This window comes from Schistocerca americana, chromosome 2 (genome assembly GCF_021461395.2).
Source record: "Schistocerca americana isolate TAMUIC-IGC-003095 chromosome 2, iqSchAmer2.1, whole genome shotgun sequence".
NCBI classification, from domain to species: Eukaryota; Metazoa; Arthropoda; class Insecta; order Orthoptera; family Acrididae; genus Schistocerca; species Schistocerca americana.
The window spans coordinates 38,925,414-38,943,598 of record NC_060120.1 but is presented as its reverse complement, the minus strand read 5'-3'; positions in this window follow the sequence as shown (position 1 = coordinate 38,943,598).

The window sequence follows — 18,185 nt, the reverse complement described above, 5'->3', positions numbered from 1 at the left end:
CCAAAGCCCGTGGTGGCACCAGGAGCAGGACGAGGGGGGGCCAGTACAAATGTTCGCTGACCCACACCGTCGTCAAGAGCCCATCTACATTGACATTGTCCAGAAAATTATTGTGTATCGAACTGTGTCCGGTGTTCAAAAATGGTTCAAATGGCTCCGAGCTTTTTGGGACTTAACTTCTGAGGTCATCAGTCCCCTACAACTTAGAACTACTTAAACCTAACTAACCTAAGGACATCACACACATCCACGCCCGAGGCAGGATTCGAACCTGCGACCGTAGCGGTCGCGCGGTTCCATACTGAAGCGCCTAGAACCGCTCGGCCACCCCGGTCGTCGGGTCCGGTGTATTGTAGTGCCCTGTTTTGTAGATTTTTACCTACTAGTAACAACAGTGTTTGAAGAACTTTTGAAATGTCAATTTTATGCCTGCTGATCTCAATTTACGTATAAGTACGGCGCAGTATCACTTCGTCGCTGCTTTTCATATTGCTCTACTTTATCCCAATATTTAAAATGTCTACGCACCCACAACAAACGCAAGTGTTTTCTGTTTTGACGTTAAATGTTGCTCGTATCTCAGCGGTGCACAAGGTTGCTGCTTTTAAAGACGTTTTATATCATGGCAATATTAGCAATATTCTGGGCTACGACGTTATTTACAATCTTAATAGTGATAAGAACAGTGGCACTGCAATTTTATACAAATCGTCCTTTGAACCTACGGACATCCAACTTCTCCCTAATGGTCGTGTACTGGCGTGTGTCATTGCGGGAGTCCAATTTGTCAACGTATATGTGCCCTCGGGGACTGATCAAAAACGCACAAGAGTTCGTGTTTTTACCACGGACATATGCCCCTTTTTGGCTACGGCTCGTCCCATCGTATTCTGTGGCGATATTAATTGTGTTGTTGCCTCTGCTGACCAATATCCCACCCCCTCTAAATGTGCAGAACTGAATACACTTTTAACTGCAGCGGACTTGCGTGATTCGTGGCGACACTACCACCCCATCATGACGCAGCATACCCACTTTTATACAGGAGGGGCCAGTAGAATTGATAGGATTTACGTTTCACGGGAGCTAACAGACGCTTTACGCGCAGTCGAAGTTCTGCCTGTCGCCATGAGTGATCATTGTGGCTATGTGTGTGCCTTGCGGTTGCAGTGCTGTCGCACGAAATCTCTTCCGGCATATTGGAAATTAAATACCGGATATATGGGTGCCGAAGGGCTCCGTGCGGAGATGCGTGTAGCATGGCAGCAGTGTTTAGAAAAATTCAACAATTACGGGTCATGCATCGAGTGGTGGGTGGTGAATGCCAAACCGCTTTGGCGAAAGGCGGCGCAATTACGTAGTCGAGACGCGAGTTACTGGCACAGGCGTACGTTGGACTTTTATCAGCACTGCTTACGGGATGCTATTAATGCACCTGTTGGCCCCGACGGAAACATTACACTCCACCTGAGCACAATTAAAGCCAAGATTCTGCGGCTGCATCGGGAATGATCGAGAGGTTTATCGATTCGGAGCCGTCCCCTGTGCCACATCGATGACGAGGAGCCGTTGATCTATCATCTTGCTCGAGAAAGGAAACAGGCTCGCAAAAAGCATGTCGATGCGCTCGAAACTGCTGCGGGGATTGTAATATCGCAGCGGCACGAAATTGTACGCCATGTCGCCGACTACGAGTATTATACACTCCTGGAAATGGAAAAAAGAACACATTGACACCGGTGTGTCAGACCCACCATACTTGCTCCGGACACTGCGAGAGGGCTGTACAAGCAATGATCACACGCACGGCACAGCGGACACACCAGGAACCGCGGTGTTGGCCGTCGAATGGCGCTAGCTGCGCAACATTTGTGCACCGCCGCCGTCAGTGTCAGCCAGTTTGCCGTGGCATACGGAGCTCCATCGCAGTCTTTAACACTGGTAGCATGCCGCGACAGCGTGGACGTGAACCGTATGTGCAGTTGACGGACTTTGAGCGAGGGCGTATAGTGGGCATGCGGGAGGCCGGGTGGACGTACCGCCGAATTGCTCAACACGTGGGGCGTGAGGTCTCCACAGTACATCGATGTTGTCGCCAGTGGTCGGCGGAAGGTGCACGTGCCCGTCGACCTGGGACCGGACCGCAGCGACGCACGGATGCACGCCAAGACCGTAGGATCCCACGCAGTGCCGTAGGGGACCGCACCGCCACTTCCCAGCAAATTAGGGACACTGTTGCTCCTGGGGTATCGGCGAGGACCATTCGCAACCGTCTCCATGAAGCTGGGCTACGGTCCCGCACACCGTTAGGCCGTCTTCCGCTCACGCCCCAACATCGTGCAGCCCGCCTCCAGTGGTGTCGCGACAGGCGTGAATGGAGGGACGAATGGAGACGTGTCGTCTTCAGCGATGAGAGTCGCTTCTGCCTTGGTGCCAATGATGGTCGTATGCGTGTTTGGCGCCGTGCAGGTGAGCGCCACAATCAGGACTGCATACGACCGAGGCACACAGGGCCTACACCCGGCATCATGGTGTGGGGAGCGATCTCCTACACTGGCCGTACACCACTGGTGATCGTCGAGGGGACACTGAATAGTGCACGGTACATCCAAACCGTCATCGAACCCATCGTTCTACCATTCCTAGACCGGCAAGGGAACTTGCTGTTCCAACAGGACAATGCACGTCCGCATGTATCCCGTGCCACCCAACGTGCTCTAGAAGGTGTAAGTCAACTACCCTGGCCAGCAAGATCTCCGGATCTGTCCCCCATTGAGCATGTTTGGGACTGGATGAAGCGTCGTCTCACGCGGTCTGCACGTCCAGCACGAACGCTGGTCCAACTGAGGCGCCAGGTGGAAATGGCAGGGCAAGCCGTTCCACAGGACTACATCCAGCATCTCTACGATCGTCTCCACGGGAGAATAGCAGCCTGCATTGCTGCGAAAGGTGGATATACACTGTACTAGTGCCGACATTGTGCATGCTCTGTTGCCTGTGTCTATGTGCCTGTGGTTCTGTCAGTGTGATCATGTGATGTATCTGACCCCAGGAATGTGTCAATAAAGTTTCCCCTTCCTGGGACAATGAATTCACGGTTTTCTTATTTCAATTTCCAGGAGTGTACTTCAATCTTTCACGACACTACCGAGGACGAAGAGGCCACGCGACTTCTATTACATGACTTTGTCGACTGCATTTCCGAATCTGACCGTGAAGAGCTGGTTGCAGAGATGTCGAATGAGGATGTGTTACAGATATTGAATGCCAGTACAACGGGTAAGTCATCTGGACCAGATGGTCTTCCTACAAAATTTTATCTTACTTTCTGGTTATTGTAGGGGACAGGTTAAAGGTAGTGGTGAACGGACTGCTTCGCGGCATTGAAATCCCGAGTCAGTTTCTCGAAGGGCATGTTGTCCTTATCCCCAAAAAACGGGGTACGTGCCGTGTCACCGACCTTAGGCCAATTAGACTGCTGAATGCTGACTACGAGCTGGCGGTCAGATGTGTTGAAACGAAGATACGGGCAGTCATGGGCAAAGTCATCTGCCCATATCAATCATGCGTCGTTAAGAGGCGGTCCATTTGACAATGCGGAATCTACCTATCGTGACGTCACCGCTCACTCCGCCGTCCTTCGAATTTCGGCAGGTGTTCTTTCCCCGGATTTTGCCAACGCTTTTGACAGAATGGGCCACGGTTATTTGCTGAAAGTTATGGGTAAGATTGAATTTGGCTTCCACTTTATTCCGGATTCGAAACTTCCTGACAGGAGCCAGTTCGGTGGTCACAATTAATGGATGGTGAACGCCACCCATCGTTCTGCGTCCATCGGTGAGACAGGGCTGTCCCTTATCTATGTACCTCTTTGTGACTGCGCCCGAACCACTATTTGCGAGCGTTAGACCGCACTATCGGCGGCGTGAATATTCAGCATGCCACTGTCAAATGTCTCGCCTACGCTGATGACGTCGGTGTTTGTATCGGCAACGATCAGGATCTCGACTACATTCGGCCCTTACTGAGGCGCTACGAACGCGCGTCAGGTGCCCTCATAAATCAGCGGAAGACCGTACTGATTCCGTTAGGTCACTGCGACGTGGATCGCCGTCAGGATTGGTTTGCGTCGCCAGTACTCACACGATCCTGGGCCTCGATATCACAGCCAATTCTCAACAGATGAGGGCGCGCATCTGGCGCCGGCTGCTGAATACTGTCAAACTACTTTGTCAGACTTACGCCAGCCGACGACTCACTCTCCTACAGAAGGTCGGCATAATCCACTGCGCCGTGTATTCCAAGGCCTGGTACGTGGCACAACTCCTGGACGTTCCACGACCACTCGCAGGTGCTTTTCGAAGGTCGCGTGGAGCCACGAAATTTTCAAGGTTCGGGCGGCGACTTGCGTTCTCGACACCACATTCGGGGGCCTCGGCCTCGTCGATTTTTCGCGGAAGTGCTCGGCGCCACTGGTGCACCGCATGGCCTCCCTAGAAGTCGACAGTCCAGATGGAACGACGGCGGCCCTGCCCGTCGCCTAGCGGCCGTCTTCAGGGAGTGCACCGGTGTCTGTTGTGGGCATCCCTTATCAACTGGGTTACATCGAACACTCTTACCTGTAGCGGAGCTACGTCCTTCAAACAGCACTGGACAGGCACAGGAATGTTCGCCGCCTCTATGCAGCAATGGTAGGGAGACCATCCCCTCACAAGTTGGCACTTCGCTTCCCCACGACTAACTGGCAGCAAGTATGGCCCAATATTCACCACTCTGTGTTGCCCAATGGCGTCCAGTCCCAGTGGCACAAACTGGTTAATAATGCAGTGGCCACAAATCAGCGTATCCCGGAAATTCACCTGCTCCCCTCTGCCAACTGCGGAGCTTGCGGCGTTCCTGACACCCTGGAGCATCGTTTTCAATGTCGACTTGTAGCGGCCGCTTGGGAACTGTGTAGGGTCATGGTGGCCCTGATCAACAGGACGATCCGTTCGAACGTGACGCTCAAAGATGTTCTTGCACCAGGACTTAAACCATTACCTCGAGCGAAGCACAACCCAACGGTTTGGCTCGTAGGCCACACGGGTTTCGCAATTCTGGACTGCCAAGTGAACGATGTGTATACTTACATTGCGCACTTGTGGCATTCACATTCATACGTTGAGCGACTAAAGAATTACAGAGAACTTTTTGTTAATTTTCTGATAGCAGCGTTACAACATGTGTACGCGAAGGCACTCAATAATTGACACCCAATATAATCCATTGAATGGACTGAAGAGAATATCTATCAATTTTTCTTTTTCTTTCATTTTTGTTTGGTTTCGACCCACGGGTTCGGATGGGTCGGTGATGGTATTTTGGCTACGAAAGAAATATTTCCTTTTTTATCTCAAAGAAGTGATAGAAGTGATGCACTTCGTCTTCTTACTTGGGGGGGACGATAATTTATTTTCTTATATTTCTATATTTGATGACCTCAGAATGAGTTTATATTTTGTATTATAAACCCGCAGATTGTTCACCAAGAACGGACATGAACCTCCTTCTGTATTAGAGAAGATATTTGCCAAGATTTCAGTTACTCGTAACCTCTGGCTTCTTTTAGAATTTGGATATTTTATTCTGACGTTTACCGTTGAAGAGGTACAGTATTTTTCACTATCCATGGAGTGGATGGATGCTTTACTTTTGAAGAAGAAGCTAAAATCATTCATTTATAACAAAAGCGACAGCGACAACGGTCCGATCCAAGACAGAAGCCATCAGCAACAAGCGTCTACCACGAAAGATATTATAGCGTTGAAAAAAAAAAACAAAAAAAAACAGCTCTCGTTCCCGAAGGGGAGCGTGGGTTCGAACCCCAAATCTGACAATGAATTTTAAATATTCCAAAACTACCAATTTCGTTCATGCGGGAAAACTAGTAAATTACGCGGGAACAGGTTCTACAGATACTACTAGAGACGGCAGTGACTATGGTGCTTGCCTTGCAAGTCTGATTGTCTGGCGGTCAGAAAGAATGGAAAGCTGTTAGGAGACATGGCTTTCAGCCACGAGGCCCGGATTCGATTCCCGGTAGCCGAACATACTTTTGTTTGCTGAGTCTTGGTTATTCTCACGGCATTTACGATATCTTTGTGTTGTGCTTTTTGGGGTCCAAGCATGAGGCGAGCAAACGTGAACGAAAGCAGATATGTGTGTAAATGAGTGTCAAGGCAGTAATTAAGGTGGATGAGACGGTGGGTAGGGTACTGGACTGCAGACGTGCCACATTGCGTAGCTCGATAACTCAGTAGGTTAGAGCGTCGTGCTGTGAACACAAAGGCCATGTATTCGACCGCACCAAGTGCCATTTCATTCTTCGCCCCTAAAAGACAATGCTTCCTCCAGCGAGACACTGCCAGGTAAATAAAAAGCGATCTTCACAAGAAGTAAGGTGTCTACACGTTTCGCGATACTGTCGCCAACGGCCAAACCACGCTCAGTGCACACAGTCGCAGGAGAGCTTCTGTAAAGTTTGGAAGGTAGGAGACGAGGCACTGGTAGATGTAAAGCTGTGAGGACGGGGCGTGAGTCGTGCTTGTGTAGCTCAGATGGTAGAGCACTTGCCCGCGAAAGGCGAAAGTCCCGAGTTCGAGTCTCGGCCCGGCACACAGTTTTAATCGGTCAGGAAGTTTTATAAACATCATGATGGCAATATTAGTGAAGTTTATATTACGCATGCTGGATTTTGTTTAAGGACTGTCCGTATCTTTGATCTGCCATTTGAAATCACCGCTGAGCAGATCAATTCAGTGATAGCTCCTTACGGGAGGATAGTCAGTAATTTTGCAGAAAAGTAGTCTGCTGCTCACAACTTCCCAGTCTTCAATGTTATTAGGCAATTGCGTGTTGATTTGCACAAGCACATACCCTCGTATATAAATGTTTGTGGTTATCGTGCTATAATAATATACGATGGGCGACCAAGAAGCTGCGCGTCTTGCGGCGGTACAGGTCATGTCCGCTCGCAGTGTCCCAGCTACCTGCGGGCGAAGCTGTGAGACCCCTGCTATGTCTACTTTGCCTCTAACTTATGTAGCGGCTGCCGCCGGACAACTCCATACGCGTCACGCTCCTGACCCCACTCAGGATGACGTTGCTCACGACAGTGAATTGACAATGGACGATAGCGACGTGACAATGACAGCACAACCCAAGAGCCATGGAAAAAACCTAATATCACTGTTGACATAGAACTAACCCCGGAACCGACTATAGCCCTTCAGAAAACAACGAGGAAACCGAGCCACCACTTGCCAGCGAACAGGATCGAGCTCAAGAAACATAGGAGGCAGTGGAAGACGCTAAAATCTCCCCAAGTGGCAGCCCTGCAAGGAAGCATAAAAAAAGGAGATTGGCACAGAAGGGTGCTGAACAACTGGTTGGTTGGTTGGTTGCTTGAAAGATTAGAGGGACCAAACAACAAAGGTCATCGGTCCCTTGTTTCATATGTGGTGTCACCGCCAGACACCACACTTGCTAGGTGGTAGCTTTAAATCGGCCGCGGTCCATTAGTACATGTCGGACCCGCGTGTCGCCACTGTCAGGGATCGCAGACCGAGCGCCACCACAAGGCAGGTCTCGAGATACGGACTAGCACTCGCCCCAGTTGTACGGACGACGTAGCTAGCGACTACATTGACGAAGCCTCGTTCCTTTGCCGAGCAGATAGTTAGAATAGCCTTCAGCTAAGTCAATGGCTACGACCTAGCATGGCGCCATTAGTAACATTGCATGTATCTAAAGAGTCTCACTTGTATCGCCACAATCTCCAGATGTACCAAAAGGATGGATTAAAGTTAAGTACTCCAGAAGCTACGTACTTTTCTTTATAGCATTCATTACGTATCCTGTTTCAGGCCTCACGCCCATCTGCGTGAGCGTAGCGCGTGCCTTTCGGCTTCCTCTCATTGTGTCTAAGCTGTCTTGTCTAGACACAACATCATAAACACACAGACCATATTTAAACCATCCACCAGTCAGACTGAGCACTAAAAAAAAAATCCGGAGGAAGAAAAGCCCCAAGGTCAACGGTAAGGCAACATGGAAAACGGAGCACAGCGACAAAAACAACATATAGAAGAGAGGCAGAGGACCGTGGCTGGCTGATCACGAAAATAAAAGGAGGAGCCAGCCCCTCTGCACCACGTTAAAACCTAAAGCCTAAAAGATTAGGGTGGAGGCAAATTACAACACAAAACTAAGTAAAATATACACCACAAAAGAGGGCGACGCAATAAAATTAGATTCATCTATGAAAGCCGCTTGCGCGAATAAAACTTAAAACCCGATCTGCTATAGAGGCATTGTCACCTAATAGAGATGATAAATCACCTAGAAGATTAAAAGTTCACCTGAGGGCGGTTAAAAGAGGACATTCCAACAACATATGAGCCACCGTCCTGTTTGCACCACAGCGACAATGAGGGGGTGGGGTCCTCTCGACGCAGCAGTTGACCATGCTTCAGCCAAGAGTGACCAATGCGGAGCCTACAGAGAACAACAGAATCCCTGCTAGAGGCCTGCATGGAGGACCCCTACACAGTCGTGGTCTCATTTACTCGCCGCAGCTTGTTGGGTGCAGACAGAGTGCGCCATTCGTCTCCCCACATCCCAATGACCCGATGGCGCAACACCTTTCGGAGATCAGTTGCCGGTAGGCCAATTTCCAGCGTCAGTTTGCGGGTAGCCTCTTTGGCTAACTTGTCGGCGAGTTCGTTTCCCGCTATCCCAACGTGACCCGGGGTCCATATGAACACCACCGAACGTCCACGCTGTTCAAGAGCGTGAACGGACTCCTGGATGGCATCAACAATGGGATGGCGTGGGTAGCACTGGTCAAGAGCCTGCAGACTACGGAGAGAGTCACTGCAAAGGACGAAGGACTCTCCAGTGCTGGTACGAATACGCTCAAGGGCACGAAAAATGACTGTTAGCTCCGCGGTGTAAACACTGCAGCCTTCCGGCAAGGAGCGCTGGTCTACATAGGCCGCATGAGCATAAGCATATCCCACACGGCCATCAACCATCAAGCCATCGGTATAGATAATCTCTGAACAACTGGCACCGCCCTTGCGGGAAAAAGCAAAGCAGATTAGCAATAAACTACAAGAAGAACCACATAGTAATCCGGTTGTGAGTATGCTTGCATCTGACCCATTGCAAGCCAAATCAAGAGCACCATGCCCATGTCACCGTACCATTTGCCCCACGAAAGATTGAAGCTGATAGCGAAATGTGACACAGAGAAGGTTCTCCCTGAGAATAGAAATGCAGAAAACGACACATCGAGAGATAATGAACACACAAACTGGGCTGATGAATCGGACGCAATGAACCAAGATGAAGAAATGAATGTAACTGGAGGAACGGGACAGATTCCTGCCCAACAATATAAACCGAACACGATGGATACAACATTTCCGGCACATACATGTGAAATGGGACATAAGTCCGACAGTACTTCTTATGACGAATATTGACTTCGATTGTGAATAAGATAATATGAATGTAGCACAAGCCTACAAAATCGCCACGTTGAACAATAATAAGATACGCTCCTCCTTGCATTTAGAACTTCTGCAAGACTTCCTATACGCAGCTGACGTTGATGTACTACTGTTACAGGAAGTAACAGATATTAAATTAGAAAAGATACGCGGGTACAACGCCATAACTAACCCTGGTATCGGTGCAGAGCTAGGAACCGCCATTCTCACGAAAGAAGGCATCCGTGTCACACAAATAGCCGATCTTGCAAACACTAGAGGAACTGCAGTGACTGTTAATAACGTCAGCATCATCAACGTTTACTCACCGCCTGGCAACAGTAACAGGCGTGCTAGAGCAGATCTTTTAAAAAGTGAAATCGTTCATCTATTCGCTACACGTCAAGATTATATAATAATAGCCGGCGATTTTAATTCTGTCATTAGTCCAAAAGACCAGACACCGAATTTCAACAAGTCCTTAGAACTGGAAAGAATAGTCTACCAATTGCAGTTAATCGACACCTGGGAACATACCCATGGCGCACAGCCCGGTTTTACATATTTTACCAGCCACTCAGCAAGCAGGCTGGACCGGATTTACGTGTCGTCCAACCTAAACAGCCATATTCTCCAATCTGAGGTCTGGCCCACTATGTTTTCGGACCACACCACGTACATTACCACAATAAATTTAGAAAAACAAGAGACTTACCGAGCGAGGGGCTTATGGAAACTCAGCCATTACACATCTCCAAGATGAGGAATGTCACGTGGAAGGGATGCGGATAACGTTTCCCGCGATACAACTCTACCATTGCTTGGCGGCTACAATGTGCTAAGCCTAAAATAAGAAGAATTCTGATCGCCTACTCACGACAGAAAAGCTTCTGGATTAAACAGACGACTGAGTTTTATTTTAGCTGCCTTAAAGAACTGTACACCGTGGACACACGATTTATGGAGAACTACACACGGATTCAGAAAATTAAAGCAAAATTCTTAGCTCTGAAGAGGCGAAAGTCACAAGGTTTTAAAATCAGAGCAAGTATACAAAATATTATAGAAGGGGAAGAAACAGCTATGTACCATGTAATGCGTGAGAATATCAGAGGAAACAGAAAAATACTGACAGAAGTTACCTGATGAGACCAGTCTCACAAAACAGAGTGAAATTCAAGACGCGGTTCATAAATACATCTCAGATGTGATGTCCAACAAACCTAACGACGACGAGGCGCGGCGAGAATTTGCTAGCAACGTATCAGGCAGAATTAGCACAGATTGGTTGGTTGGTTGGTTTGTGGAGATTGAAGGGACCAAACTACAAAGGCCATCGATCCCTATTTCCACAACCATAAAATTCTACAAGGAATAAAAAAACAAGCAACAGAGATGACAAGGGACGACATAGAACAAGAAAGACACAGACAAAGACCAGACAAAAGGAATTAAAAGCACACAGAGTGTGACAGTGGTTGGCCGACCATGGAAACAAAAAAAGAAAAGCCAACCACCAAGAAACACACTAAAAACTCCAATCTAAAACCGTAGGCCAAAGGCCAGACTCAATACAAAAAAAGAGACAAACGCTTAGATCGAGCGATAAAAGCCCCCTGCGCGAATAAAACTCAAAACTAAGTCTGCCATTTCAGCGTCATCTGATAAAAGTGCAGGGAGCGTATCAAGCAGCGCAAACGTCTGCCTGAATGGAGTTAAAAACGGACAGTCCAACAATATGTGGACCACCGTCAGTGGGTGGGTGGGTTTGAGGTTGAAAGGGACCAAACTGCATGTTCATTGGTCCCTTGTTCTATTGCACCAAACCCATGAGTTATAATGGAAAACATACAAGAGACACCACAGGAGGTCGAGGGGGACGAAAAAAATAAAAAACAAAGCTGAACACACCAGGGGCAATAGAAGACAAGAAAAACACAGACATACAAGAAACAGGCAGAAGAGCTTAAACAGTAGAGCAGATGACCCGGGCTGGCTGATGACGAGGATAAGAAAGGATGAGCCAGCCACTCTGCAACACATTAAAATCTCTAACCTAAAAGTACTAGGATATTAAAGCACGGGGAGACAAAAAACAGGAAGTAAAAAGGAGCGTCAAGTATAAAATGTAAAACCAAGATAGCCATGGAGGCCTCGTCTCCTAAAATAGAAGGAAGGGTGTCAGGGAGATTAAAATTCTGTCTTAGAGCGGCGAGATGTGGACAGTCCACCAAAAGGTGGGTCACTGTTAAACGTGAGCCACAGCGACAACATGGTGGGGCCTCACGCCGGAGAAATTAGCCTTGCGTCAGCCAAGTGTGGCCGATGCGAAGGCGGCAGAGCACCACAGAGTCCCTGCGAGAAGCCTGCAGAGAAGACTTCCACTCATTTGTGCGCCCCTTGATAGCGCGGAGTTTATGGGGCGTAAATAAGCTGCGCCATTCAGCATCCCAAATCCCGAGAACTTTGTGGCATGACACCGAACAGAGGTAAAGTTCGGGTATGCCAATCTCCAGAAGCGGCTTACCAGTGGCCTGTTTGGCCAGGCTGTCAACAAGCTCATTTCCCGGAATTCCAACATGCCCCGGGGTCCACACAAAGACTACTGATCGATCAGATCGTTCGAGGGCATAAACCGACTCCTGGATAGTCGCTACCGGAAGATGACGTGAGTAGCACTGATCAGTGGCCTGTAAACCACTCAACGAAACACTGCAGAGCAGGTAGGACACACTGGGGCAGGAACGAATATGCTCAAGGGCACTAGAGATGGCCACGAGCTCGGCAGTGAAGACACTGCAGCCAGCCGCCAAGGAGCACTGTTCGATATGCTTGCTCATTGTCGCTCTTGTGCGGAGCATCAATCTGCTCACCGCCAGTGCTTCTTTGCATGGCCGACTCATACTGCGCCTTGGCAGCTCGTTCATATTGATTTTGCAGGTCCTTTCTGGGACACCCGCTGGTTGATAGTTATTGATGCGTACAGCAAATTTTGCTGAGCCCAGGTCTTCTACTACATCTGCCAGTGCTATTCAGACTTTGGTGTCTATTTTTTGCGTTGAGGGCCTGCTTGAAGTTATTGTCTCTGACAATGGCCCCCAATTTGTGTCCTCCGAGTTTGAAGCGTTCTGTGCTGCTAATGGCATTCGCCATCTGACCTCAACCCCGTTCCACCCCCAGTGGAACGGCGAGGTTGGCGCTTTGTGTCAACGTTTAAGTCGCAGATGAGCAAGTTGCGCGCCACGCACTCTCGCGAACGCGCGCTATGGTTTTCCTTGCTTCCTATCGCTCCAAGCCATGCGGCGCCCGTTCCTCAAGGAAACTCCTACATGGCCGCGCCCATCGGTCGCTCTTGCAGCTGTTCCACCCGCCGCTGCAGGCTCCCGCTGCTTCGCCTCGTTCTGGATTGGCGCCGCACGGTGCGGTTTTCTATCGTGTTTTCTCTGACAGGCAGCGCTGGGAGCAGGGGTGCACTCAACGCCGGCTTGGCCCGCCTTATTTGTCATTTCTGGTCCCTCAGGCACTGTTAAGCGACACCGGAACCAGATCCGTTTGTACCGTCCTCGGTTTTCTGCCGCTGGTGCTTTCCGGCAGAATTGGATGATTCGTGGATTCCGCAGCAACAGCCCGCGACTTCACCGACGGCGCCTCCGCCGGTCGCGACTACAGCGCAGGCACATGTGGCTGCGCCGCTGCCAGTGCGGCCTGCTGCGCCGAGCGGGCGCCTCTCACCGCCACCACAGCCCCCTTCCGGCAGCCGCCGCCGCCGCCGCCACCGGATTCCTCTGCGGTGCCGGAGGCGATGGAAGCTGAGGCTGCCGTCACGCCGCCGCCACCGTCGCCGTCGCCCATGGAGGTCGTTGCTCTGCCTCCTCATCCGAGCATACCCACTGGTGGTGTGCGTCCCAGGCCGGTTTTCAAAAGGGCGCTTTCCTCCCCCCTGACAAGCAATTCAGGGATGCAGGTGGGCAGCACGCCCCAGTAGTTCCCCTGTCTGCTCCCTCAGTTGCGCCGCCCCTGGGTCCTCCACCCGTTGTCGGATGCCCTATTCCACGACGGTGCGCCGTTTCAGGGGGGGGGGGGGGAGGGGCGGATATGATATCAATAGTTCCGATGACACAGCGTAGGTGCAAGCTCATATGTTGGCACTACGATGACCACAGCGCCCTCTAGCTGACGCTGTGGAGGTCAACGAGCACTGCTCTGCTTTCTGCCCAGTTGATTAAGAGCAGACGACCTATCAACTTAGCTTATACTTGTAGGGGGGGGGCTATCCATTATAGACTTTGCCTTTGTAGCTTCTAGTAATTGTTATCTTTGATACATGAACGGCGTCGCACCTATGTGCTCATCTGTACCAAAAGTTAAGTAATGTGTTTGTATATGTTTATTCACGAGTAAAGGTGCTTTAACTTTACTTGCAGTATCGAAGTGCTTTACCTCACCTGCTCCTACTCGCTTCCTCCATTCGGCATATTTTACAGATTTCAGGAGTAGACCCACGCGCCACCTTCCAGGTGGTTTACAAACCAAAGACCAGAAAACAAGGACTTAAAAGCACACAGAGTTGTATAGTGGTTGGCTGCCTAGTACGTCCCACCACGGAATTCGAACATGCGCCAGAACAAATGGACGTGGTCAGCCCATAGAGGGCTCCGCCCATAGAGCCCATAGAGGGCGCCGCGGCTCGGCGGCTCTCGTGCAGACAGCGACCAATAGCCACTCCCTCCGGTTTCGTATATAGGGACCCGCTCTGGCCTAGTCCACCCCCCTTTTCGTTTTTTCCTCTCCTCCCTCCTTGTTTTTCCCCCTACTCCAGGTCCCCCCCCCTATCTGCCTTGGATCGGGAGAGCCATCTTTGTGCCGCCTTTTTCGTGCAGTGTTTCACAGCGTGTTTTTCCAGTGCGTGCTCCGTGTTGTGTCTTTTGGGAAGTGTAGCGAACAGCCATCATACTGTCGCTGGGTGTGCTTTTTTTTTTATCTCTTGCGAACAGAAACCAGACTGTCGCCATGTTTTTTAATTGTGTGTCTACTATGTTACTTGTCTGATTCCTGTGTATTTTATCAACATTGCCAACCCCTTTTGCTTTCTGTTTTAACTTACCGCATTTTTACGCCATTTGACACTTTAAATCACCATTTTATCGCCTGTTTTTCCTCGTTTCTTTCTTCTTCCTTTTTTAAACAAAAGTCTGTAGGCTGTAGAGCAGCGTAGTAAACTGCTGCCAGCCCGCCCCCTTCGGGGGGAATTGAAAATCAATAAAGAAAAAAAAAACCCTAGTCCAGTCAGTCTGGTACTCGCTCTGGATTGCGTCTCTGTCTCGGCGGTACTGCGTTCTGGTCGTTACTCGCTGTTGACATTTGCCTGGCTCTGGTTCCGAGTGAATTTACTGTTGGTGTTTGGTGTCGCGGTTTCTACAAGCCTCCGTTGTTTTTCTCTTCCTTGTTGTGTCGGTCATAGTCGGTCGTTGTCGGTTGTCGTTGGTCTGTCGTCCGACTCGTCCTGTGTTAACCCGGCGGTGGTGCGTGCCCCACCGCCAGCGGCTTCCCCGCCTGGCGGCTCTGATCCGCAGCCCAAGGCGTTCCGCGGTTGGTTTTGGTTACGACAGGCTGACCATAGAAACAAATAAAGAAAAGCCAACCACCATGAGACACACTATAAACACCAAAAGCCAACCACCATGAGACACACTATAAACACCAATCTAAAACAGTAGGCCAAAGGCCAGACGCTACACACAAAATTGACAAACCCTCAGATCGAACGATAAAAGCCCCCTGCTCGAATAAAACTCAAAACTAAGCCTGCCATTGCAGTGTCATCCGTTAAAAGAGTCGAAGCGTATCAGGCAGCGCAAATGTCTGTCTGAGCATTGTTAAAGGGGTTCAGTACAACAAGATGTGGACCACTGTCAACGCTGACCTGCAACGACGTAGGGGTGGCTTCTCGCGGCACAATAAATGAACGTGCGTCATCCAGGTGTGGCTGAAGTGTAGCTGGCAGAGAACAATTGCGTCCTTGCGAGAGGCTCGCAAGGAAGAGCGCCACACACCTGTAGTCTCCTTCAAGACCCGAAGGTTGTTGGGGGAAGGCAGAGAGCACCATTCATCACCCCAAGTACCAAGGACTTTCTGCCACAATACTGCCTGGAGATCACATTCCGAAAGGCCAATCTCCAGAGCCAGCTCACTGATAGCGTGTTTGGCCAACTCGACAACACGTTCATTACCCGGGATGCCGGCATGACTCGGAGGTCCACACAAACACCACGGAGTGGCCACAACAGGGAAGAGTATGGATGGACCCCTGGATAGCCATCACCAGACGAGAGCGAGGAAAACACTGGTCGATAGCTATTAAACTTAGGACTTCAGCTTCTATGGAGTAACCACAGATAACAATGGACTCACCTGAACAGGAATGGATATACTCTAGGGCGCAAAAGATGGCTACGAGCTCTGAGTTGAAAACACTGCAGCCAACCAGCAATGAGCGTTGTTAAGATCAATCCCAAAGAGTAAAAGAATAACCAACTCGACCAGCAACCATCGAACCGTCAGTACAGACTACGGCAGAGCGGGGAAACGCGGCAAGGATTGAAAGAAAGCGTCGGTGGAGGGCCTCCGGAGGGAGTTGGTCTTTCGAGCCTTGTGCCAAACCCAGCCGAAGTCATGGGGGGGTGGGGGTTACACACCACGGGGGTATACGTGTATGGGCCCAGAAAAGAGGTGGGAGAGGGAAAAACTCAAGCCCTGAGAGAAAAGACTGGATGCTAACTGCAATCGGACACCCTGACCGGGCTGGGAAGATAGACGACCAAGGTGGGGAACAGGAGACGGTAATTTGGATGCCCGGGCAAGCTACAAACACGTGCAGCATAAGTGGCCAGTAGCTGTAGGCGCCGGATCCGCAATGGAGGGACACCAGCTTGCACAAGTAGGTTGTTTATAGGGCTTGTGTGGAAAGCTCCAGTTGAGAGTCGAATCCCACAGTGACATATGGGATCCAGCAACTGCAACGTAGAAGGCCATGCCAAACTGTAAGTCTGGCTCCCACAAACGAGACGGGACAGAATCAACGCCTGATATGGTCGTAGAAGGGTAGACTGATTGGCACCCCAGCTGGTGTGACTCAAGAAATGTAGAGCGTTAACATACCGCCAGCACGTTTGTTTAAGCTGTCGAGTGTGAGGGAGCCAAGTCAAATGGGCATCAAAAAGCAATCCCAAAAATCGTTGCTTCTCCACAAAAGCAAGTGGTTCGTCATCATGATAAAGCCTTATCTCAGGATGAACAGTGCGATGCCGGCAGAAAGGCATAGCGCAGTTCTTGGCAGCCAAAAACTGGAAGCCATGTGCTACAGCCAAAGACTGCGCCTTGCAGATACCTCCCTACAGCTGCCGTTCAGCAGCTGCCATGCCAGTGGATCTATAGTATAGGCAGAAGTCGCCAGCATACAAGGAAGCTGAGACAGGCGTTCCCACCGCTGCAGCGAGACCATTAATTGCAACCAGAAAGAGGCAGAGACTCAAGACAGGTCCTTGTGGGACCCCATTCTCTTGAACTCGGGAGGAACTATGGGAGGCCGCTACTTGCACGCGGAAGAAAGGAAGCGATAGAAAATTTTGTATGAAAATCAGGAGCAGGCACCGAAGACCCCACCCATGAAGTGTGGCGAGGATGTGATGTCGCCATGAATTATCGTACACCTTCCGCATGTCAAAAAAGATGGCAACCAGATGCCAACTGTGGGCAAAGGTTGTACAGAAAGCAGACTCCAGGTAGACCAGATTATAGGTGGCAGAGCGGCCCTTACAGAACCCACCCTGATTCAGACCAAGAAAGCCCCGAGACTCAAGTAGCCAGCTCAGCCTCCGGCTCACCATGTGTTCAAGCAAACTTGCAAAGAACGTTGTTGAGGCTAATGGGATGGTAGCTGTCCACCTCCAGTGGGTTCTTGCCAGCTTTCAAGAGAGGGATTACGATGCTTTCCCGCCATTGCGACAGGCAGTAACAGCCTGAGACGTTCACACCCGAACAGCGATAGCCTCTAAAGGTGTTTGTAGAGGGACACACTCGCTGTGAAGAGAGTTAAGGACGTAGATGCAGACGCCACCGGAGACACTCTTATAAGCTGCCCAGTTCTTATAATAACCCCGATAGCCACGGAGGGCGGGGTTTTGCATAGCTGGAAATCATGTTTCCTGAAGAGCAATGCAGTGGAAAGGGTGAAGGCTGAGAAGGTGTCGGAGCTGAGCAAGGTGATGGAAAAAACCGTTGTAATTCCATTGGAGAATGACACTGCCCATGGCTGAAAAAGGCGCGAAGGGACTGAGGAGGCAGATTACGCCACTGGGTCACCTGCTGCCATCGATTGAATGCCTATGGGAGCAGTAGGAGCAACATCTATCGTGTCTGAGGGACTGGAGAGATCTAGGTCCTCAGCGGACACCGGAATCTCCACCTCAGGTCGGTAAGTAATGATGGTGGTGAGGGTGCCACAGCAATTTCCGTTGTCCTAGCGGTCTTCTGTTTTGATTTCTTGCGCCATTTCTTGGGTTGCTTTAGCTGGGAGGGCTTCTTTGATTCAGTCTCCAGGACTGAAGAGGACCACAAAGCCCTACGACTAGCTACCTGGGGCTTCTTCAGCCA